This window comes from Mesoplodon bidens, assembly GCF_964165515.1.
Source record: "Mesoplodon bidens genome assembly, chromosome: 3".
In the NCBI taxonomy this organism is placed as follows: domain Eukaryota; kingdom Metazoa; phylum Chordata; class Mammalia; order Artiodactyla; family Ziphiidae; genus Mesoplodon; species Mesoplodon bidens.
In genome coordinates, this window is record NC_138178.1 from 146,871,427 (window position 1) to 146,897,062 (window position 25,636).

The window sequence follows — 25,636 nt, forward strand, 5'->3', positions numbered from 1 at the left end:
TTTGTTGCTTTTCCCTTGTGGCTTTTAATATTTTCTCTTTGTCTTATTTTTTTTTGTCAATTTGATTAATATGTGTCTTGGCATTTTCCTCTCGGGTTTATCCTGTATGGGACTCCCTGCACTTCCTGGACTTGCATGAGTGTTTTCCTTTCCCGTATTAAGGATGTTTTCAGGTATTATCTCTTCAAATATTTTCTCAGGCCCTTTCTCTCTCTCTTCTCCTTTTGGGTACCCTGTAATGCAAATGTGTGCTTAACCTTGTTCCACATGTCTCTTAGACTGTCCTCATTTCTTTTCATTTTTCCTGCTTTATTCTGTTCCGTAGCAGTGATTTCCACCAATCGGTTTTCCATCCACTTATTTGTTCTTCTGACACACTTATTCTTCTATTGATTCCTTCTAGTTTATTCTTTTTTTTTCTTTTATGCAGTACGCGGGCCTCTCACTGTTGTGGCCTCTCCTGTTGCGGAGCACAGGCTCTGGACATGCAGGCTCAGCGACCATGGCTTATGGGCCCAGCCACTCCATGGCATGTGGGATCTTCCCCAACTGGGGCATGAACCCGCGTCCCCTGCATCAGCAGGCAGACTCTCAACCACTGCGCCACCAGGGAAGCCCTAGTTTATTCTTCATTTTGGCTATTGTATTGTTCATCAATGTTTCTTTGTTCTTTAAAGCTTCTAGCTCTTTATTCAACATTTCTTGTATCGTCTCAGCCCATGCCTCCATTTCTTTTCTGAGATCTGGATCATCCTTACTATCATTATTGTGCATTCTTTTTCAGGCAGATTACCTATCTCTGCTTCACTTAGTTGTTCTTCTGGGGTTTAATCTTGTTCCTTAGTCTGGAATATATTTCTCTGCCATCTCATATTGTCTCATTTTCTGTGTTTGTGGTCTCCATTCCTCAGGCTGCAGGTTTGTAATTCTTCTTGGTTCTGGTGTCTGCCTCCTGGTGGGTGAGCTTGGTCCAGAGGCTTCTGCAGGCTTCTTGGTGGGAGGGACTGGTGCCTGTCCACTGGTGTGTGGAGCTGGGTTTTTCCCTCTGGTGAGCAGGGCCATGTCAAGGGGTGTGTTTATAGGTGGCTGTTGGATCAGGACCACTTTAGGCAGCCTGTCTGCTGATGGGTGGGGCTGTGTTCCCACCCTGCTGGTTGTTTGCCCTGAGGCATCCCAGCAGTGGATCCTGCAGGCTGTTGGGCGGGGCCACATATCAGTGCCAAAATGGTGAGTTCCGAGAGAGCTCACACCAATGAGTATTCCCTGGGGTGTCTGTCACCAGTGCCTTTGCCCCCACAGTGAGCCACAACCGACCCCTGACTCCCCAGGACACCCTCCATGACCTGCAGGTAGGTCTGGCCCAGGATCTTACAAAGTCACTGCTTTGCCCTGTCTCCCATTGCATGTGAAACCTTGTGAGCACCCTCCAAGAGTGGAGTCTGTTTCCCCCAATCCTGTGGATCTCCTGCACTGAAGCCCCATTGGCCTTCAATGCCAAATGCTCTGGGGGCTTATCCTCCTTATTTCAGACCCCAAGGCTGGGGAGCCTGACGTGGGGCACAGAACTTTTACTTCTGTGGGAGAAACTCTGCAATATAATTATCTTCCAGTTTGTGGGTTGCCCACCAGGCAGCATGAGATTTGATTATATCATGAAAGTGCCCTGCCTATCATCTAATTGTGGCTGCTTCTCTGTCTTTGGGTATAGAATATCTTTTTTGGTATGTTCGAGTCTTTTTTGTCTATGGTTGTTTAGCAGTTAGTTGAGATTTTGGTGTTTTTGTGAAAGGAGGTGAGCTCATGTCCTTCTACTCTGCCATCTTGTCTCTTGTCTCTTTATAGACTGTTCTCAATGGATTTCCCTTCTTTGCTGAGCTTCAAAGCTTCCAAGATCTTGGCAGCTAGAAAGTGAAAGGCAGCAGGAGGGAGCACAGGGCAGGAATGGTGCCTAGGTGTGTGCCCACAGGGGGCGCTGCTCAAGGGACCCAGAAGCAGAGGGCAAAATATCCCTCAACTGGATGGAGTGGAGCAGGGACTCTCTTTCATAAATTTCATATTTGTAGAAAAAAATTTTTCCACTTAGAGTAGTCCCTTTAACATTTCTTGTAAAGCCAGTTTAGGGTGCTAAACTCTTTTAGCATTTCCTTGTCTGTAGAACCCTTTATCTCTCCTTCAAGTCTGAATGATAGCCCTGCTGGGTAGTGTATTCTTGGTTGTAGGTATCTTCCTTTCATTGCTTTAAATATATCATGCCTGCACAGTTTCTGCTGAGAAGTCAGCTGAGAGTCTTATGGCAGTTCCCTTGTACATAACTAGTTGCTTTTCCCTTGCTGCTTTTTTAAAAATAAATTTATTTATTTTTTATTTATTTTTCGCTGCATTGGATCTTCATTGCTGCATGCACGATGATCCAAAACCTATGGGATGCAGCAAAAGCAGTTCTTAGAGGGAAGTTTATAGCTATACAAGCCTACCTCGAGAAACAAGAAAAATCTCAAGTAAACAATCTAAACTTACACCTAAAGGAACTAGAGAAAGAAGAATAAACAAAACCCAAAGCTAGCAGAAGGAAAGAAATGATAAAGATCAGAGCCGAAATAAATGAAATAGAGACAAAGAAAAACAATAGCAAAGATCAATAAAACTAAAAGCTGGTTCTTTGAGAAGATAAACAAAATAGATAAACCAGTAGCCAGACTCATCATGAAAAAGAGGGAGAGGACTCAAATCAATAAAATTAGAAATGAAAATGGAGAAGTTACAACAGACACCACAGAAATACAAAGCATCCTAAGAGACTACTACCAGCAACTCTATGCCAATAAAATGGACAACCTGGAAAAAGTGGACAAATTCTTAGAAAGGTATAACCTTCCGAGACTGAACCAGGAAGAAACAGAAAATATGAACAGACCAATCACAATAATGAAATTGAAACTGTGATTAAAAATCTTCCAACAAACAAAAGTCCAGAACCAAATGGCTTCACAGGTGAATTCTATCAAACATTTAGAGAAGAGCTAACACCCATCCTTCTCAAACTCTTCCAAAAAATTGCAGAGGAAGGAACACTCCCAAACTCATTCTATCAGGCCACCATCACCCTGATACCAAAACCAGAAAAAGGTACTACAAAAAAAGAAAATTACAGACCAATATCACTGATGAATATAGATGCAAAAATCCTCAACAAAATACTAGCAAACAGAATCCAACAACACATTAAAGGGATCATACACCATGATGAAGTGGGATTTATCCCAGGGATGCAAGGATTCTTCAATATATCCAAATCAATCAATGTGATACACCATATTAACAAACTGAAGAATAAAAACCATAGGATCATCTCAATAGATGCAGAAAAAGCTTCTGACAAAATTCAACACCCATTTATGATAAAAACTCTCCAGAAAGTGGGCATAGAGGGAACCTACCTCAACATAATAAAGGCCATATACGACAAACCCACAGCAAACATCATTCTCAATGGTGAAAAACTGAAAGCATTTCCTCTAAGATCAGGAATGAGACAAGGATGTCCACTCTCACCACTATTATTCAACATAGTTTTGGAAGTCCTAGACATGGCAATCAGAGAAGAAAAAGAAATAAAAGGAATACAAATTGGAAAAGAAGACGTAAAACTGTCACTGTTTGCAGATGACATGACACTATACATAGAGAATCCTAAAGATGCCATCAGAAAACTATTAGAGCTAATCAATGAATTTGGTAAAGTTGCAGGATACAAAATTAATGCACAGAAACCTCTTGCATTCCTATACACTAATGATGAAATATCTGAAAGAGAAATTATGGAAACACTCCCATTTACCATTGCAACAAAAAGAATAAAATACCTAGGCATAAACCTACGTAGGGGGACAAAAGACCTGTATGGAGAAAAGTATAAGACACTGATGAAAGAAATTAAAGATCATACCAACAGATGGAGAGACATACCATGTTCTTGGATTGGAAGAATCAACATTGTGAAAATGACTATACTACCCAAAGCAATCTACAGATTCAATGCAATCCCTATCAAATTACCAATGGCATTTTTTATGGAACTAGAACAAATCATCTTAAAATTTGTATGGAGACACAAAAGACCCCGAATAGCCAAAGCAGTCTTGAGGGAAGAAAACAGAGCTGGAGGAATCAGACTCCCTGACTTCAGACTATACTACAAAGCTATGGTAATCAAGACAATATGGCACTGGCACAAAAACAGAATCATAGATCAATGGAACAAGATAGAAAGCCCAGAGATAAACCCACGCACCTATGGTCAACTAATCTATGACAAAGGAGGCAAAGATATACAATGGAGAAAAGACAGTCTATTCAATAAGTGGTGCTAAGAAAACTGGACAGCTACATGTAAAAGAATGAAATTAGAACACTCCCTAACACTATATATAAAAATAAGCTCAAAATGGATTCGAGACCTAAATGTAAGACCGGACACTGTAAAACTCTAAGAGGAAAACATAGGAAGAGCACTGAATGACATAAATCACAGCAAGATCTTTTTTGATCCACCTCCTAGAGTAATGGAAATAAAAACAAAAATAAACAAATGGGACCTAATGAAACTTCAAAGCTTTTGCACAGCAAAGGAAACCATAAACAAGACAAAAAGACAACCCTCAGAATGGGAGAAAATATTTGCAAACAAATCCACAGACAAAGGATTAATCTCCAAAATATATAAACAGTTCATGCAGCTCAATATTAAAGAAACAAACAACCCGATCCAAAAATGGGCAGAAGACCTAAATAGACACTTCTCTAAGGAAGACATACAGATGGCCAAGAAGCACATGAAAAGCTGCTCAACATCACTAATAGAGAAATGGAAATCAAAACTACAATGAGGTATCATCTTACACCAGTTAGAATGGGCATCCTCAGAAAATGTACAAACAACAAATACTGGAGAGGGTGTGGAGAAAAGGGAACACTCTTGCACTGTTGGTGGGAATGTAAGTTGATACAGTCACTATGGAGAACAGTATGGAGGTTCCTTAAAAAACTAAAAATAGAATTACCATATGACCCAGCAATCCCACTGCTGGGCATATACCCAGAGAAAACCATAATTCAAAAAGAGTCCTGTAACACAATGTTCACTGCAGCTCTATTTACAATAGCCAGGACATGGAAGCAACCTAAGTGTCCATCAACAGATGAACGGATGAAGAATATGTGGCACATATATACAATGGAATATTACTCAGCCATAAAAAGAAACGCAATTGAGTTATTTGTAGTGTGGTGGATAGAACCAGAGTCTGTCATACAGAGTGAAGTAAGTCACAAAGAGAAAAACAAAGAATATATGCTAACACATATATATGGAATCTAAAAAAAAAAAAAAGGTTGTGAAAAACCTAGGGGCAGGACAGAAATAATGATGCAGACACAGAGAATGGACTTAAGGACACAGTGAGGGGGAAAGTGTAAGCTTGGATGAAGTGAGAGAGTGGGATGGACATATATACACTATCAAATGTAAAATAGATAGCTAGTGGGAAGCAGCCACATAGCACAAGGATATCTGCTTGGTGCTTTGTGACCACTTAGAGAGGTGGGATAGGGAGGATGGGAGGCAGAAGCAAGAGGGAGGAGATATGGGGATACATGTATATGTATAGGGGATTCACTTTGTTATAAAGCAGAATCTAACACACCACTGTAAAGCAATTATACTCCAATAAAGATGTTTTGAAAAAAACCCAATTAAGAAAATGGGAATAGGAACTTACATATCAATAATTACCTTAAATGTGAACGGATTAAATGCTCCAACCAAAAGACAGACTGGCTGAATGGATACAAAAGAAGACCCATATATGTACTCTTTACAGAAAAGCCACTTCAAACCTAGGGACACCTACAGACTGAAAGTGAGGGGATAGAAAACATATTCCATGCAAATGGAAATCAAAAGAAAGCTGGAGTAGCAATACTCATATCAGGCAAAATAGACTTCAAAATAAAGACTGTTACAAGATACAAAGTATACTACCTAATAATCAAGGGATCAATCGGAAAAAATGATATAGCAAATTTAAAATATATATGCACCCAGCATAGGAGCACCTCAATATATAAGGCAAATATTAACAGCCATAAAGGGAGAAATCGACAGTAACACAATAATAGTGGGGGACATTAGCACCCCAGTTACATCAATGGACAGATCATAGAGACAGAAAATAAAAAAACACAGGCCTCAAATGACACATTAGACCAGATGGACTTAACTGATATTTATAGATAATTCCATCCAAAAGCAGCAGAATACACATTCTTTTCACATGCACATGGAACATTCTCCAGGATTGACCACATGCTGGGCCACAAAACGAGCCTTGGTAAATTTAAGAAAATTGAAATCATATCAAGCATCTTTTCCAACCACAACGCTATGAGATTAGAAATCAACTACAAGAAAAAAACTGTAAAAATTCACAAACACGTGAAGGCTAAACAATATGCTACTAAACAACCAATGTATCACTGAAGAAATGAAAGAGGAAATCAGAAAATACCTAGTGACAAATGAAAACAAAAGCACAACGATCCACAACCTATGGGATGCAGCCAAAGCAGTTCTAATAACTAGTGGGGTGGGAACACAGACCTACCCATCAGCACACAAGTGGCTTAAAGCCTCCCTGATCACAGCCCTGCCCAATAGAGGGGCAAGACCCAGCTCCATCCACCACTGGGCGGGAACCAGCCCCACCCATCAGGAAGCCTGCACAAGCCTCCTAGACAGTTTAGAGCAATACAGTCTTATGTCAGGAAACAAGAAAAGTCTCAAACCACCTAACCTTACAGCTAAAGCAACTAGAGAAAGAATAACAAACAAAACCTAAAGTTAGTAGAAGGAAAGAAATAAAGATCAGAGCAGAAATAAATGAAACAGAGACAAAGAAAACAATAGCAGAGATCAATGAAACTAAAAGCTGGTTCTTTGAAAAGATAACAAAATTGATCAACCTTTAGCCAAACTCATCAAGAAAAAAATGGAGAGGACTCCAATCAGCAAAATTAGAAATGAAAAAGGAGAACTTACAACAGACACCAGAGAAATACAAGGATCATAAGAAACTACTACAAGCAACTGTATGCCAATAAAATGGACAACCTGGAAGAAACAAAGACAATTTGTCTAAGACAAATTCTTAGACAGGTACTATCTTCCAAGACTGAACCAGGAAGAAACAGAAAATATGAACAGCAAATATGAAGTACAGTAAGTCCCCTACATACAAGCCTTCAAGTAGTCAACTTTCAAAGATGCAAACGAGTGTTCACATGTCCAGTCACGTAAGTTACTTCACGTGTCTGGTGTGCATTGTCATGTGTATGCATCCTCTACAAGTGTGTGTGCTTTTGTGTACCTTACTACGCAGTACTGTACAGAGTACAGTAGTACAGTGTCTTCATTTCAAACCCAGGATGCCTGGAAGCAAGTATAAAAGCATCAGTGATGTAGCCATTACTGCTAAGAAGCACCAAGTGATAACAATGGAAACCAAAGTGAAAAAAATTGAGAGTGAAGCGAGGAGAAAAGATGGTAGACGTCACTCGTTCTTATAACATGAATCGTTCAACCTTCAGCACGCTTCTAAAGAACAAAGACAAGATCATGGAATGTGAGTAGTGTGCTGTGCTGCTGATGTCGGCAATAATATCAAAGGAGCATGGAAGAGCAATGGAGGAGATGGAGAGAATCCTCAGTGTGTGGATGCAGGATTAGCATCAGCATTGAGTCCCACTCAGCTTAATACAGATTCAAGAGAAAGCTAAAAGGCTTTATGAAGACTTGAAGAAGAAATACGGCAAAGAGTCAGAGGGAACATCTTTTGATGTCAGCAATGGCTGGTTTCATTGGTTCAAGGCTAGAGCCAACCTTCACAACATAAAAGGAAGTGGTGAGGCAGTGAGTGCAGATATGGTAGCTGCCCTGGAATTTCCTGAAACTCTTTGAGAAATTACTGATGAAGGTGTGTATTTAACAGAGCAGGTTTTTAACGTGGATGAGATGGGACTATACCAGAAGAGGATGCGAGACTGAAGTTACAAGAGTAAGGAGGAAAAGTTAATGCCAGGCTATAAAGCAGCAAAGGGGAGACTAACTCTGTCGATTGGTGGCAGTGCTTCCGGCAAAATGAAGCTGAAGCCTCTCTTAGTTTATCATTCAGAGAACCCGAGAGCCCTTAAAAACAAAGCAAAAGGCTCTCTTCCTGCTGTGTGGAAGAGTAACCCCAAACCCTGGTTTACACAGGCAATTTTCCAGCACTGGTTTTTCTACCACTTTGTCCCGGAGGTAAAGTATTGCTTGGACAAAGACATTCCATTCAACATTCCTTTGCTGTTTGACAATGCTCGGGCCACCCCCCATTCATGGATGACTTTCATCCCAATGCCAAAGTAGTGCACCTCTCACCAAATACTATATCGCTCATCCAACCTATGGACCAGGGATTTATAGTGATTTTCAAGCAATATTATTTACATCACACTTCTGTCAGCCAGTAAAGGCGAGTGACAGGAATCAGGAACAACCTTGCGACAATTTTGGAAGGACTATAAAATCTACAAGTCCATAAAAACATTGACTTTGCATGGCGTGAGCTTACGGCCATCACCATGAATAGGGTTTGGAAGAACCTTTGCCTGCAGTTTGTTCACAATTTTCGTGGATTTGAGAAGGTGGATGAGGAGCCCAAAGAGGTCTTCAGCAACGTAGTGACCCTAAGCAAGAAGCTGGAGCTAGATCAGCAACAGGACACCTTCATTGAATTCCTTGCTGTGCAACACAAGGAGGTTACAGTACTAATGAAGACCTGATGGAATTGGAGGCCCAGAGAAAGGACAAAGAGAGACAAGAGGAAGAAGTAACTGAAGAAATGAAGAGATTCATGACAAAGGAAATAGCAAGGGGATTTTCTTTATTTGAGGAGGCACTGTTAGGTTTGGAGGCACGGGACCCAAATAGAATGGTGCACAAAGGTTGCAGCAGCCGTTCAGAATTCAATCCAGTGCTACCGTGTCATCTATGATGAGAAAAAAAGAGCTACTACCCAGACATCACTGGATCGTTTTTTCAAGAGGGTGGATAGAACTGAATCCAGCAAGGAACCAGAACCTGTGCCATCAACATCAGGCATGAGGGAAACTGCACCTTGCCCTACGTCTCCTATTGCTGACAATCCATTAGCTCTACCATCTCCCGCCTCCTCTCCCTCCTCCAGTCAGTAACTCTTCTTGCCTGTTCACTTGATGTCAGCCCCTGTATGTCAGCTATTGTACTGTACTACTGTACTTTTCAAGGTACTGCACTGTAAGATTAAAAATGTCTTATTTTTTCTGTTGTTTGTTTTTTATGTATCATTTGTGTGAAAAGTATTATAAACCTATTACAGTACACTATATAGCTGACTGTGTTAGTTGGGTACCTAGGCTAACTTTGTTGGACTTATGAACAAATTGGAATTACAGATACACTCTTGGAACAAAACTCGTTCATGTGTAGGGGACTTGCTGTACTGAAATTGAAACTGGATTAAAAAACTCCCAAAAAACAAAAGCCCAGGACCAGATGGCTTCACAGGCGAATTCTATCAAACATTTAGAGAAGAGTTAAAATCTATCCTTCTGAAACTGTTCCAAAAAAATTGCAGAGGAAGGAAAACTCCCAAACTCATTCTGAGTCCACCATCACCCTAATACCACAACCAGACAAAGATACCACACAAAAAAAATTACAGGCCAATATCACTGATGAACACAGACACAAAATCGTCAACAAACTACTAGCAATCTGAATCCAACAATACATAAAGGATCATACACCATGATCAAGTGGGATTTACCACAGGGATGCAAGGATTTTTCAGTATCCACAAATCAATCAGTGTGATACACCACATCAACAAAGTGAAGAATAAAAACCAGATGATCATCTCAATAGATGCAGAAAAAGCTTCTGACAAAATTCAGCACCGATTTATGAAAAAAACTCTCCAGAAAGTGGGCATAGAGGGAACCATACCTCAACATAATGAAGGCCATATACAACAAACTGACAGCTAATATAATATTCAGTGTTCAAAAGCTAAAAGCAGGGACTTCCTTGGTGATCCAGTGGGTAAAACTCCACACTCCCAGTGCAGGGGGCCTGGGTTCAATCCCTGGTCAGGGAACTAGATCCCGCATGCATGCCACAACTAAGAGTCCACATGCCACATCTAAAAAGTCCGCATGCCGCAATGAAGAGCCCGCGTGCCGCAACTAAGACACAGCACGGCCAAAATAATAATTAAAAAATAAATAAATATTTCAGAAAAAGCTGAAAGTATTTCCTCTAAGATCAGGAAGAAGACAAGGATGTCCACTCTCACCACTTTCATTCAACACGGTTTTGGAAGTCCTAGCTGTGGCAATCAGAGAATAAAAAGAAATAAAAGGAATCGAAATTAGAAAAGAAGTAAACTGTCATGTTTGCAGATGACATGATACTGTACATAGAAAATCCTAAAAATGCTACCAGAAAATTAGTATAGCTCATCAATGAATTTGGTAAAGTTGCAAGTTACAAAATTAATACACAAAAATCTGTTGCATTTCTATACACTAACAACGAAAGATCAGAAAGAGAAATTAAAGAAACAATCCCATTTACCACCACATCAAAAAGAATAAAATACCTAGGAATAAACGTACCTAAGGAGACAAAAGACCTGTACTCTGAAAACTATAAGATGAAAGAAATCAAAGATGACATAATACAGAGAAAGGTATACCATATACTTGGATTGGAAGAATCAATGTTGTCAAAATAAGTATACTAACCAAGGCAATCTAGATTCAATTCAAACCCTATCAAATTACCAATGGCATTTTTCACAGAACTAGAACAAAAAATCTTAAAATTTGTATGGAGACACAAAAGACCCTGAATAGCCAAAGCAATCTTGAGAAAGAAAAGTGGAGCTGGAGGAATTAGGCTCCCTGACTTCAGACTATACTACAAAGCTACAGTCATCAAAACAGTCTGGTACCGGCACAAAAATAGAAATGTAGATCAATGGAACAGGATAGAAAGCCTAGGAATAAACCCACACACCTATGGTCAATTAATCTATGACAAAGGAGGCAAGACTATACAATGGAGGAAAGACAGTCTCTTCAAGAAATGGTGCTGGGAAAACTGGACAGCTACCTGTAAAAAAATGAAATTAGAACACTCTTTAACACCATACACAAGGGTAAACTCAAACTGGATTAAAGACCTAAATGTAAGTCTGGACACTATCAACGTATTAGAGGAAAACATGGGCAGAACACTCTCTGATATAAACCAAGCAATATCCTTTTCAATCCATCTCCCAGAGTAATGGAAATAAAAACAAAAGTAAACAAATAGGAGCTAATTAAACGGAAAACCTTTTGCACAGCAAAGGAAACCTTAAACAAAACAAAACGACAACCCACAGAATGGGAGAAAATATTTGCAAATGATGCAACAACAAAAAATTAGTCTCCAAAATTTACAAACAGCACATGTGGCTTAATATCATAAACACAAATAACCCAATCAAAAAATGGGCAGAAAACCTAAATAGACATTTCTCCAAAGAAAACATACAAATGGCAAGAAGCACATGAAAAGATGTTCAGCATCACTGATTATTAGAGAAATGCAAATCAAAACTACAGTGAGATATTACCTTACATAAGACAGAATGGCTATCATCAAAAAATCCACAAACAGGGCTTCCCTGGTGGCGCAGTGGTTGAGAGTCCACCTGCCGATGCAGGGGACACGGGTTCGTGCCCCGGTCTGGGAAGATCCCACATGCCGCAGAGCAGCTAGGCCCGTGAGCCATGGCCGCTGAGCCTGCGCGTCCAGAGCCTGTGCTCCGCAAGGGCAGAGACCACAACAGTGAGAGGCCCGTGTACCACAAAAAAAAAAAAAAAATCCACAAACAAAAAATGCTAGATAGGGTGTGGAGAGAAGGGAACCCTCTTACGCTGTTGGTTGGAATGTAAATTGGTATAGCCACAGTGGAGAACAGTATGAAGATTCCTTAAAAAACTAAAAATAGAGCTACCATATGATCCTGAGCATATATCTGGAGAAAAATATGGTCCAAAAGGATACACACACCCCAATGTTCATTGCAGCACTATTTACAATAGCCAAAACATGGAAGCAACCTAAATGTCCATCGACAGATGAATGGATAAAGAAAATGTGGTACATATGCACAATGGAATATTACTCTGCCATTAAAAAGAATGAAATAATGCCATTTGCAACAACAGGGATGGACCTAGAGATCAGCATACTGAGTGAAGTAAGTCAGACAAAGACAAATATTGTATGATACTGCTTATATGCAGAATCTTAAAAAGAAATGATACAAATGAACTTATTTACAAAACAGAAACAGACTCACAGACTTAGAGAATGAATTTATGGTTGGGTGGGTGGGGAAGCTGGGGGGTGGAAGGGATAGTTAGGGAGTTTGAGATTGACATGTACACACTGCTATACTTAAAATGGATAACCAACAAGGACCTACTGTATAGCACAAGGAACTCTGCTCAATATTATGTAACAACCTAAATGGGAAAAGAATTTGAAAAAGAACAGCTACATATATATGTATAACTGAATCACTTTGCTGTACACCTGAAACTAACACAATATTGCTAATCAACTACAGTCCAATATAAAATAAAATTTAAAAAAACACATAGTGTGCTGTTCAATTTTATAGGCTACACTGTCCAAAATATTACTTAAAAAGTAGCTACAATTACGGATATTCCTTTATTGTTCCTAGCTTTAATATGAATGCTTTTAATGTTTCTCTATTAAGAATAATTACTATGATTATTGCTTGTTAAAGAGAATTCAACAAGGTAGTTAGATCAACACCCAAAAATCAAAGGGCATGGATCCACATACAAAATCAATATAGTTTCTTTATGCAAGTAAAAACCAATTAGAAAATGTAAGAGAAAGAAGAATACATAGCCAGAGTAGTCTTATCTATTTACAAAATTAAATTCATAGCTAAAAACATTTTGAAAAAGAAAACGAGATGCCCAGATGGTTTCACTGGCAAAATTCTATAAAATATTTAAGGAAGAAGTAACACCAATTCTACATAATCACTTCCAGAAAATAAAAAAGAGGAAACACTTCCCAACTCATGTTATGAAGTCAACATTATCCCAATACCAAAACCAGACTGTTGGGGAGGAACAATTTTCCCTTCTTCCCTTCTAGGGTCGTTGGCTGGTTTAATAATTAAACTGACATAAAACAGATATAACAGGAGAAAAACGTTTAATTATGTATGTATGGGAGCCCCACAAACACATGAGACTCACAGGCAGTCAAGTCAACTTAGACTTACATGCCATCCTGAGCTAAGGGGGTAGGGGTCTGGGGCTTCAAAGAGGAAGCAGATAATCCACAGGAAGATGAGAAGACCATATGTTTAGTAAACAAATGTTTCCATGCCATGCAGATAAGTTCTTCTGATATAAAAAGTTCTCTCTCAAAATAGCTATCTTCCTAGTACAGGCTTCTTATCTAGATCCTTTTGGGAAGTTAAGGAAGAGATAAAAAGCTTTTCCTGAGTCTGTTGGGTCTTAATTATCTTCAGCTTAAAACAATCCACATACCAAAGTGACACATTTTGGGGTGGTGTATTCTGCTCCCCATCAAGACCAAAACAGTAGAAGGAAAAAAAAAATAAAACTGTAAACCACAACAGTCTCTAGTAAAACTTCCAGTGGAAGAGTAAGACTATAGCTCCCAAACTAATGGAACAACAGCAAAATAATAAAATGTTGTTAATCCAAAAGACAAGACAAATAATTATAACAATAGCACATAAAAGGAAGACATATTTAAATACAAATATATTTTTAAATATATTTAAAATTATATATTTTAAAATTAAGGATCTCAGCCAAGAATGTTGAAGGGTAAAGGGAAAATCATTTTTTCTTCCCTACAACTGATTCAATCACTCTGAAAAAGTTTGGAAATTATCAAATAAAGGTGATATTCCAGCAATTCCTTTTTTGTACACATGCAGCAAGAAATATATATAAGAATGTTCACAGCAACATTATTTTTAGTAACCAAAACTGCCAAGCAACCCAAATGTCTAAGGGTAAAATGGATAAATAAATTATGGTATAATTAGTGGAATACCATACAGCAATGAAACAATCATGGGGTCAGCAACTATGGCCCATGGACCAAATCTAGTCTAATATCCATTTTTGTCAGTAAAGTTTTATTTGAACACAGCCATGCTCACTTGTTTTTGTCCATGGCTGCTTTTGTGATACAACACCAGATTTCAATAGTTGTGAAACAGTGTAGCTCACAAAGCCTAAAACACTTACTACCTGGCTCCTTACAGGAAAAGCTTGCTGACCCTGAATTTAGAGCTAAAATAGAGATGAATTTCACATACATAATACTGGGGGGAGAAAAAGGCAATCAACACAATGATAAGGCAACCTATTGAATAAAAGAAAATAAGTTCAAATCATATAACTCATAAAAGGTTAGTATCCGAAATATATAAAGAACTCATACAACTCAGCAGCACCCCCCCAAAAAAATCTGCTTAAAAAATCGGCAGATGATCAGAACATTTTTCCAAAGAAGACAGACAGATGACCAACAGGTACATGAAAAGATGCTCAACATGACTAATCATCAGGAAAATGCAAATCAAAACCACAATGAGATATCACCTCATACTTGTTAGAATGACCATTATCAAAAGGACAAGAAATGACAACTGATGGAGAGGATGTGGAAAAAGGGAGTCCTTGTGCACTGTTGGTGGGAATATAAAATGGTACGGCTACTGTGGAAAACACTATGGAGATTCCTGCAAAACATGGAAAATAGAGCTACCATATGGCCCAGGAATTTCACCTCTGGGTGTTTATCTGAAGGAAATGAAATCACTATCTTGAAGAGGTATCTGCACCCCATGTTCACCACAGCATTATTCACAAGAGCCAAGACATGGAAACAACCTAAGTGTCCATTGATGGGTAATGGATAAAGAAATTGTGATGTGTATATACACAATGGAATATTATTCAGCCATAAAAAATGAAATCTTGCCATTTTTGACAACAGGGATAGACCTCCCCATTTTGACAACAGGATTATGCTAAGTGAAATAAGTCAGGCAAAGAAAGACAAATACTGTTAGATTTCACTTACATGTGAAACCTGAAAAACAAAACAAATGAACAAACATAACAAAACAGAAACAGAGTCATACATACAGAGACAAGTAGCTGCCACAGGGAAGGGGGAAGGGAGGAAGAGAGAAATGGGTAAGAAAATTAAGAGGCACAAACTACCAGTTACAAAATAAATGAGTTATGGGTATGAAACATACAGTGTGGGGAATACAGTCAGTAATGATCTCACTTGTATGTGGAATCTAAAAAAACACACAAACAAAAAAAAACAAGCTCATAGATACAGAGAACAGACTGGTGGTTGGTACTGTAATTATTCTCATTTTCATTACCTGAATCCTAAAAAACATGGTCATGATAGTTACAATGTTAAAAATTAAACAAGCACTATTTCTTTACAAACTACAACAGTCAAGCAAAGGTTTAAAAAAAAAAAAAGACTGTTGGGGCTTCCCTGGTGGCGCAGTGGTTGAGAGTCCACCCTGCTGATGCAGGGGACGTGGGTTCGTGCCCCGGTCCGGGAGGATCCCATATGCCACGGAGCGGCTGGGCCCGTGAGCCATGGCCACTGAGCCTGTGCTCCGCAACGGGAGAGGCCACAATAGTGAGAGGCCCACGTACCACAAAAAAAAAATTAATAAAATAAAATTAAAAAGACTGTTAATGCTCAGGATTACAATGCACTTAATTGTACACTTAAATCATATTACTTGGAGTGATGCAAAAGCAGATAATCTACTACTGTGGATCCACAGTTGTTAGCATTAGGAGTCAGGAGAAAAAAAGAGCAACAGCCATAATGAAGGCAGATGAGCTATGTCATATCCATTTCACACTAGACATTGAAAGCTATTGCTTTCAGTTTATTTGTTTAAGCCCACCTCATGGGTTCTGTACTTTCCTTTCAACCTACCATACCCACAACTGAAAAGCAGGAATTTTTACATCCTGGGACACTGGATTTTCAGTCCTAAAATCAGGACAGCTCCAGGCAACCTAAAACGGCTGGTCACTCTGAATCAGTACCATCTTTTTCCACCCTCCTCAAAACTTCTCAGCTGTACTTATCCTTGATCTTTCTTAACTGAATTTGTCCTCTCAACCACAGTCTTGACCCCCAGCCCTTGACCTCAGCAATCTTTCCCTTGACTCCTCCTTAATCTCAGCCTCTCAACCCTTGTAACAACTGTCAGCCTCAACCAATCGTACCTTCTCAATTCCTCTCAAATTTAATCCACCTTACCCTCTCAACCTTATTTGAACTCAACCTCACCTAAACACTGACTCTTGACCTCACCTGAGTCTGACTTCTCAACATCAACCAACCTGGACATCTCAATCTCAGGAGGTCTTGTTCTCTGATCCTTCTCACCTCAACTTTGTCCTCTCAGCCTCCTTCCATAGACCCTGACCAATCTCATCCTCTTAACTTCAATCAACCTCATTTCTCCCACCTTTGTTCTCTTTACTTCGACCCCCTCGTCTAGACCTTTTCTGTTACTGCAATCTCCCTCACTCTTGCTACAAAAATTTACCCAGTCCTCAAAAGCAAAGCCTCAAGTCATCTGATATTTATTTAGATTTTAATATTATATGTCACTATCAATTTGCTGCTAAAAATTTTTCTGGAACCCGTTCATTTCTATCTTCATTGCAAATGTTTTACTTTAGATTCCATTATTGTTCATCTATACTACTGCCAAAGTGTCTTAACAGGTCTCTCCATCTCCACTTGAAACAATCTCTTCCATCCTATCTTGCTCCCCCAATCTCCCCTCTATGTTAGCCACTCTGTGTTATATAATACTAATCATTTCAATCATTTAGCTAACTCTTACCCATTCTTAACCTTAATTCAAAGGTTGATACCTCTAGCAGACCTTCTCTGATATCCCTTTCCCAAGTCTAAACTGTATGCCTCTCCTTGAAGTTCTAGTAATGTTTTACACAGAGTTCCAATATAGCATTTCACTGGGCATTGTTATATTGTATGTTTGGATACATTTTTATATTAGATGTCTCCCAGCCTTGATGATGCTATAAACTTTATAAGAACCAGTTTCTTGAATCTTTATCTGTAGGATCTAACACATGATAAACACATGACAAATATTCAATTATTTTTCAAATATGTACATGACATCCCTATTCCAAAAGTCAGGTTATTATAACTTTCATCTTAAAGGAAAAGAGAAAAAAATTCCTTAATACAATACCTTAATACAATAATTGGGATGCTAACAGAAACTTTAAAACTCATTTCATAATTGCTCTATTCCCTCAAAGAAACTATATATTCCTTTTAAATTTACTATTTATTCGAATACCTACTGTCTTTAAGACTAGCTAGCATTGGTATTTCTCTTAAACCATAAAATTAACTCAAAAAAGTGAATAGGCCTTTAATACTCTAATTTCCTACCAACATTACTGAAGTCTGCTAATGAAATACAGCTGACCCTTAAACAACACGAGTTTGAACCTCGAGGGTCCACTTATACAAGGATTTTCCTCAATAAATAACAGTTGGGCCGCCATATCTGCGAGTTCTGCATCCATGGATTCAACCAACTGCAGATCGTGTAGTACTGTAGTTTTTATTGAAAAATTTGCCAAGATGTGGGAGCAACCTACCTAAGTGTCCATCAACAGATGAATGGATAAAGAAGATGTGGTGTGTGTGTGTGTGTGTATATATATATATATATATATATATATATATATATATATATATACATGTATATATGTGTATAATGTAATCTTACTTAACCATAAAATAAGAATAAAATTTTGCCATTTGCAGCAACATGGATGGACCTGGAGGGCGTTATGCTGAGTGAAATAAATTGGATAGAGAAAGACAAAGACTATATGATATCATGTATATGTGGATTCTAAAAAATACAACGAACTAGTGACTACAACAAAAAAAGAAGCAGACTCACAAATATAGAAAACAAACTAGTGGTTACCAGTGGGGAGGGGTAAGGGGCAGTAGGGGTGAGGGCATGGGAAGTACAAACTGTTGGGTGTAAAACAGGTTCAAGGATATAATGTACGAAATGGGGAATATGGCCAATATTTTGTAATAACTGTAAGTGGAAAGTAACCTTTAAAAAGTGTATAAAAAAATTTTTAAAAAGAGCCCAAAGATCATATATCAGTCTTTTTTTTAACAGCTGTTTGTATTATTTTTATTTTATTTATTTATTTTATTTTTGGGCCTCACCATGCAGCATGTGGGATCTTAGTTCCCCGACCAGGGATGGAACCCGTGCCCCCTGCATTGGAAGCACAGAGCCTTAACCACCAGACCGCCAGGGAAGTCCCCATATATCAGTCTTAAAAAGCAAGATAAAACTCAAGACAGCTTAGTTTACTGAGTATTCGTGTCTCATAAACCAGAACATACATGTACACATGTCAAACGCCAATGACAGTTCTTACTTTAATCTTTACAGCATCATAACGGATTTGTGAAAACTCACGAAGACCAAAAGAACCTCCAACAATCAGCAACTGAAACAAGACAGGGAAACAATTAAACAAAATAGAAGGGCAGAATTCAGTCTATCTATACATTACTTATCTGAACACCAACAGTGGCAGATTATACAAAATCCTATAGATTATTTTCCCTGGTGAGTTACCATTCATCTTTTCAGAGTAGATATAGTACACACTATCACTGGGAAACATTTTAGCACATGAGCAAATACCAAGATCATTACCCCCTACCTGTACTTGACTTTATGATTTAAATATCACCATCACAAGCATTATATTAGTTGATTCTTACAATAGACCTATGAGCTAAGGGAAAAAAATACACTTAATACATGATGAAATAAAAGCACAGCCAACTCAATGACTTGCCCATGACTGTAATGGATAAATCCAGGAATAAAATCCTGACCTTGCTTCTTCAAGACTAGAATTCTTTCAATTTTATGATTTTGCAAAATAGGCCAATTAGAGAGCATTTTTCTCCATTTTCTAACCAAGTGATAAAACAATCTCATGAAATGTTACCCTTCTCAGTATGTGGCTCACCTTAAAAGAGCCCATGGGGGCTTCCCTGGTGGTGCAGTGGTTGAGAGTCCGCCTGCCGATGCAGGGGACATGGGTTTGTGCCCCGGTCCGGGAGGATCCCACATGCCGTGGAGCGGCTGGGCCCGTGAGCCATGGCCGCTGAGCCTGTGCGTCCGGAGCCTGTGCTCCGCAACGGGAAAGGCCACAACGGTGAGAGGCCCGCGTACCGCAAAAAAAAAAAAAAGAGCCCATGAATTGCCATTGCTGCTTTAGCATCTCCTCCAATAATCTAATGGGCTTTACTCTCATCCTAAAGCTGTAAAAGTCTAGCAATTTGGAAAAAAATTAAGTTTGATCCCTACCATCAATATATTAATATTACCAATTAAAGTAATCCAAACAGATAAAAACACTAAAATATAAAATTCTATAATTTTGAAGTTGGAATACCGACAAAACCTTGAGGCTATGAATTTAAAAACCCAATGAATCTGACCACATGAAAATTTAGTCTCTTACCTGCAAATAAATGAAATAAAAATGACATCAAATCAAAAGACAACAAACCAGGAAAAATATCTGTTATATATAACCAGCTAATACTTCCAATGTCAATATGTAATCGTTCTTTGTATAAGTAAAGTAACTTTTCTGTCTCTTGGTTTCAATGAAAATGAGACACACTGGGACCTGGGACCTGGGACCCTTTGCTGCAGTGCTTGCACCTGGACAAACTTCTCCTCCAGCAACAAAATGTAAAGAAAGTATAAGGGACTAAAAATTACTGCAAGCATGCACAGTTGGGGCAAATTATGCACAACAAGGTACAAAAACACCAAAAACCCAACTGCCACTTCTGAAGAGCTGGGAGCAAAAACACAGTGTCAGGAGTAAAAGCAGGGTACTGTACATGCCCCCTACACTCAACACCACAAAGGGGTGGGCAGACCACCTAAGCCACCCCTTTAGCCCCACCCATGGACATATCCCTACACTCTCCCAGTAGAAGGAATCAGCTGGCCCCCACCCAAGGGGTTCTGTTTTCGCTCCCCCCTGCTAATGAAGTCTTGCCTGAATTTCTTGTCTGGCCTCTTATCAATATCTATTGATTAAGGAAGGCCAAGAACCCCGTTTGGTAACAAAAAGACACACCTGTGATTTTCCTAACTCCTCTCAGCCTCCCTTTATTCATTCTTCCTCACCTTCCCATCTCAAATTGTTGGAGTATCTCAAAAGGCTCAGTCTTCACACCTTTTGTACCTATTCACAACCAAGAGTCCCTAGGTGATGCCATCCAGTTCCGTGGATTTAAATAGTGTCTATAACCTAACAACTTCCAAATGTACATTTTCAGTGGGAAACATCCCACTGAAGTGAAGACCTGCCCTCCTACTTGACATCTCCACTTGAAAGTTTAAAAGGTATATATAAGTTAACATGAAAAAAATTCTTGATTTTTTACCCCAACACTCTTTCTGCCCCAATCTGCTGCTAATCAATCGTTCACATCCAAATTAAGGTCAAATACTTTCATCCAATTACTCAAGCCAGCTTCTCTGGAGTCATCTTTAGCTCCTCTAATTCCTATCTCACATCTAATCCATCACTGAGTTCTGTCAAAATATTTCTTAAATCTGACAATTTCTGACTATATCTTCTTCTAATATTCTAGTCCAGGCCACCATGATCTCTTTTTCTGCACCACTGCCATCACAATACCCACATGTTACATAATAAAGAATTTGTCTGGTCTTGGTCCTGGGTTCTTGGGAGGGAGCTACTCACTTGGAATTTCCTGAGTGACAGGAGCATCTTTGTTATTGGGACCACAGCTGAGTTTATACCACTGAGGTGACTCATTGTGGCCCCCTAGATAGTCACAGCATAGAGGCTGGTCATGCTGGGATGATCAACCATGTGACTAGAGGGTGGGGACCTTGAGCCATGTGATAGCAACCTGACCTCCTGACCTCCAAGGAGGAAAGGGTGGGGCTGGAGACTGAGTTCAGTCACACAGCCAATGATCCAATCAACCATAGATGATGAAAATCCCAATAATAAAATCCCAATAAAAACCTCTTGATGAGCTTCCTGGTTGGTGAACACATCAGTGTGCTGGGATGGTGGCATATCCTGATTCCACAGGAAGAAAACAAGGAAACTCTGCCTTTGGGACCCTCCCCAGACCTTGCCCTAAGGGTCTCTTCTTTCAGCTGTTCCTAATTCATAACCATTATGCTAAAACAATAATCCTAAGTATAGTGGTTTCCTGAGTTCTGTGAGTCATTCTACTGAATTATTGAACCTGAGGGGCTATCAGGAACCACTGAATTTGTAACCAGTTGATCAGAAGCACAGGTGGCCTAATATCACACAGCTTTCAGCTGGTGTCTGATAAGGGGAGTTCTATGGAGAACTGTGCACTTAATCTATGAAGTCTCTACTAATGCTACATAGTTAGTGTCAAAATTGCACTGTACTACCGACCACTCATTACCATGGTATCTACACTCCTAGCTAAATATCTTCATTTCTGCACTAGATCCCAATCATCTTATATACTGAAGGGCAGTGATTCATCAAAAATCTTGCTCACCACACTGCATGATTCATCATAAAAAATGCTATTATCTCTCCCATCTTGTTAACAAATTTCTCTAGACCTTACTTCCCCATCAGTTATTATCCCATTTCTTTGTTCTTACCTGCAGTAAAATTCCTCAAACAAGTTGTCTACGCTTGCTGCTCTTCCCACTTTCTCTTAGACCCATTCCAACCATCACTGACATCCATGTTACTAAATGCAATGTTCAACTCTCTGTTCTCATCTTATTTCATGAACAAAATTTGACACTGTTGATCACATTGTCCTTCTCTTCCCTTAAACCTGGTTTTTCTTTTACCTCACTGAGAACCCTTCTTAGTCTCCTGTATTGGTTCCTCCTGTACACCCCAACCCTCTGAACTTGGAGTACCCCCAAGGCACAGCGTTTGGTCTTCTCTACCTACATTAACTTCTACCCACAAGCTTAACGCAAGCATGGTGACTGCTGCTAAAGTAGAAGACCTAAAGAGACTATAAAGTTTCCTAACATACTATAATGTCCAAGATAAAATAAAAATTCACTCGTCATAAGAAGAATCAGGAAACAGTAACTTGAATTAGGAAAGACTATCAAGTGACATTAGCAAAGATTTTAAAGGAGCCATCATAAAAGTGCCTCAAAGAGCAATAAACAAATGAAAAATTAGAAGAATCTCACCAAATCCCCTCCAAAAACAAAAAAAAAGTGACATCAGTGAAATGGCAGAGTAAGAATCTCCAAAACCCTCTCCATTAAAGCAATGAGAACACTGGCAAAAGCTGTCAAATCTACTTTTTCAGAACTTTGGAAATTAAGAAAGGCATGCAATGATGTTGGGAACATTTACGTAAGAAGAATGACTGAATCTCGGTTAAAGCAGAAAGTTTGGTGGCATTTTTAGCCTACCTATTCCCACGTCTCAACCCCAGCTCCTTGGTAAACATGAAAACCAACAGTCTAAAATCAGGATATAAAGCAGTAACCGCTGGAAGGGGCATAATGGGGTGGGGCTCCTTAAAGTCTTATTCCCTGAGAATTTTCATTATCTGACCAGTCTGGCGGTTCCCTGGAAGACCCACTCGCAAGGCTGTCTTTAGTTTTCCTGACTTGGAGCTCAACTAGTGCAAACACACTTCTCCCTGGAAGTGTTTGCTGAAAAAATTCAGAGGCCATTGTTTAACATCAAACTGCCTGAGGTGGTAGATGACAGGGCAAGGAATAGTCTAACCAAAAAAGTCAAAGGAAAATATGAGGCATAAGGTGTCCATAGAGGACTCTGAAAAGGTCAAACATATTCCTGACACTCTGGAAGGACACGCACATGAGCAGAACTGTCCACATGCCCAGAGCAGTGTGTAAGCTCAGGAGAGATCGGAGAAGGCCCTGAACACTCACCTGTGGCTAACCTTGAGGCTCTGAACAAGCAAGTAAAAGCTTAAGGCGGAGTTGTAACCTGCCTGAGTACTGAAGGCATGCCCAATCAAGCACACAGAGCCCCTTGACAAACACTGGGAAACTTACTGGTTCCAGGTGTCTAAGAAAACCTCTGCCCAATAAAAAGAAAAACAGCCCCATTTAAAAATGGGCAAAGGACTTGAATAGACATTTCCCCAAAGAAGATATACAAATAACCAATAATCCACTGTATGAACGAATGTACTGCATCATTAGTCATTAGGGAAATGCAAATCAAAACCACAGTGAGATACCACTTCACACCCACTAGTAAGGGTTTAATTTAAAAAAGTGGACAATGACAACTGTTGGCAAGAATGGGAAAATCAGAAGCCTCATATATTGCTGGTGGGAATGTAAAATGATGTAGTTTTTGGGAAACAGCTTGGCAGTTCCTCAAAATGTTAAACATGGAGTTACCATGTGACCCAGCATTTCTACTACTAGGTATTTACTCAACAGAAATGAAAACACATCCACACAAAAATCTGTACATGAATGTTCATAGCAGCATTATTCATAATAGCCAAGAAATGAAAACAACCTCCTAAAAGTTCATCAATGAAAAATAAATATTCCAACTGATGGAATATTATTTACCCATTAAAAGGAATGAGGTTTTGGTACATGTTACATGAATGAACCTTGAAAACATTATGCTAAGTGAACAAAGTCAGTCACAAAAGACCATAAGTTGTATTATTCTATGAAATCTATAGACAAAAGTAGATTAGTGGTTAACTAGGATGGGAGAAGGGTAGGGGACAACAGGAAGTGGCTACTAGTTGAACATGGTGTTTCTCTTAGGGTGATGAAAATGTTCTAAAATTAGACTGTGGTGATGGTTGCATAACACTGAATAAACTAAGAACAACTGAACAGTAAACATTAAATGGGCTAATTTTTTAGAATGTAGAAACCAGTAGTCACTGGTCAGATTAGAAAGGTAAATTCTGGGGACTAAATGCACAGTGTGGAAACTGAAACAACAAATATACTCTCTTTTTCAAGTGGTTTGCAAGACAACAAATATATTCTCTTTTTCAAGTGGTTTGGGAGAGCAGGGAAGGAGAGTATTATATTGGCCTATACCTGGTACTCTAAGTCCTCTTCTGTATGTTGCTGAATAAAGATTCTTATGAAGCAAGCATTAACATTTATCTAGAGAGGAAATAATTTCAACTTGAAGTATAGTAGTATACTATAGTAATTATGGAAAATTTGACTGATACATGATGAAGACGATGTATCTTTTGAGGTCTTTCTAGTGGTGTTGGGTTTTAGAGTACTGAATTCAACATTTTCTTCTACAAAAGTAGTTATATGTCTAGGACCCATATTTTGAAACAGTACAGACCTAGGTCCAGTATAGTACAGGTCCAATATAGACACAGAGACCAGTATAGAGAAATATACTTGGGAAGAAGTCTACTGTGGTAGTCTCCATTCCATGAAATAAAACAAATGAGGGAAACCTTAGAAGGTACTTTAATACTACTGGTTTTAAGAGCTTAGCTATGATGATTTTGAAAGATAAGAAACAAAATCAAACTGTCTTCCAGCGGGACATGCAGGTGACCTCAAGGTAGTGACTACAATCATAGTACTTTTGAATGGATCTCTATTTTGTGGCAGGGGAATCTATAGGGAGGATAGTTTTTACACATTCCCCATCAGCTACATTGTCTTATAGTTTTCTTTAAACTTTTATAAAGATAGATTAAAAGGAGTTTCCAAAGATGAGCAAGAAATCCACGTTCATCAAAGATGAGTAAAAAAGACTCATTACTTTTCTAAGGTCACTTCTTTCCTTTAGTCCTGCTTAAATGCAAAAGCTGGTAACTTCACCTGTACCAAATCCATACCAAAGTAATAAACTATTTAAAAGAAAGTGGACTTTGTCCACATGCTTTATATTTAAATTGTTTCATTTACTATGACATCAAGGCTTGCTGAAGCAAAGTAACTTGCCAAGATCAAACTGAAAAGAAAGGGAGTGGTCTCGCTGGATTCCAACTCGGGTTGGTGTTGTGTTAAGCCAACAACAATCTAAATTTCAAGACGAATGCAACCTTCTGGGAACTCCGCGTAGGAATAGATGCAAAGAAATAGACACCAAAACTACTTTCAACGTGCTTTAAAAACATCAACTATAATTCAGCGACCATCTTTTGAGGGCTGCTACAATATGCTTCATTCAATTCACAAGGATTTATTTAACTCATAACAACCCTGGAAGAATTAAGCCAGTTCAGAAACTAATAAGCTGAAAC

At 38.9% G+C, this 25,636-nt stretch overlaps 1 protein-coding gene across 4 annotated transcripts in view; it reads right to left on the reverse strand.

Annotated features, from left to right (window-relative positions):
- The window catches only part of SYNJ2BP (synaptojanin 2 binding protein), an 81,590-nt gene extending 62,780 nt beyond the window's left edge, over positions 1 to 18,810 (reverse strand). For all 4 annotated transcript variants that reach the window (XR_014015431.1, XR_014015432.1, XR_014015433.1 and 1 more), the window contains exon 1: positions 18,739 to 18,810. The gene's annotated coding sequence lies outside the window, so the exon portion shown is untranslated. The remainder of the gene's footprint in view (positions 1 to 18,738) is intronic.
- Positions 18,811 to 25,636: the final 6,826 nt, after the last annotated feature.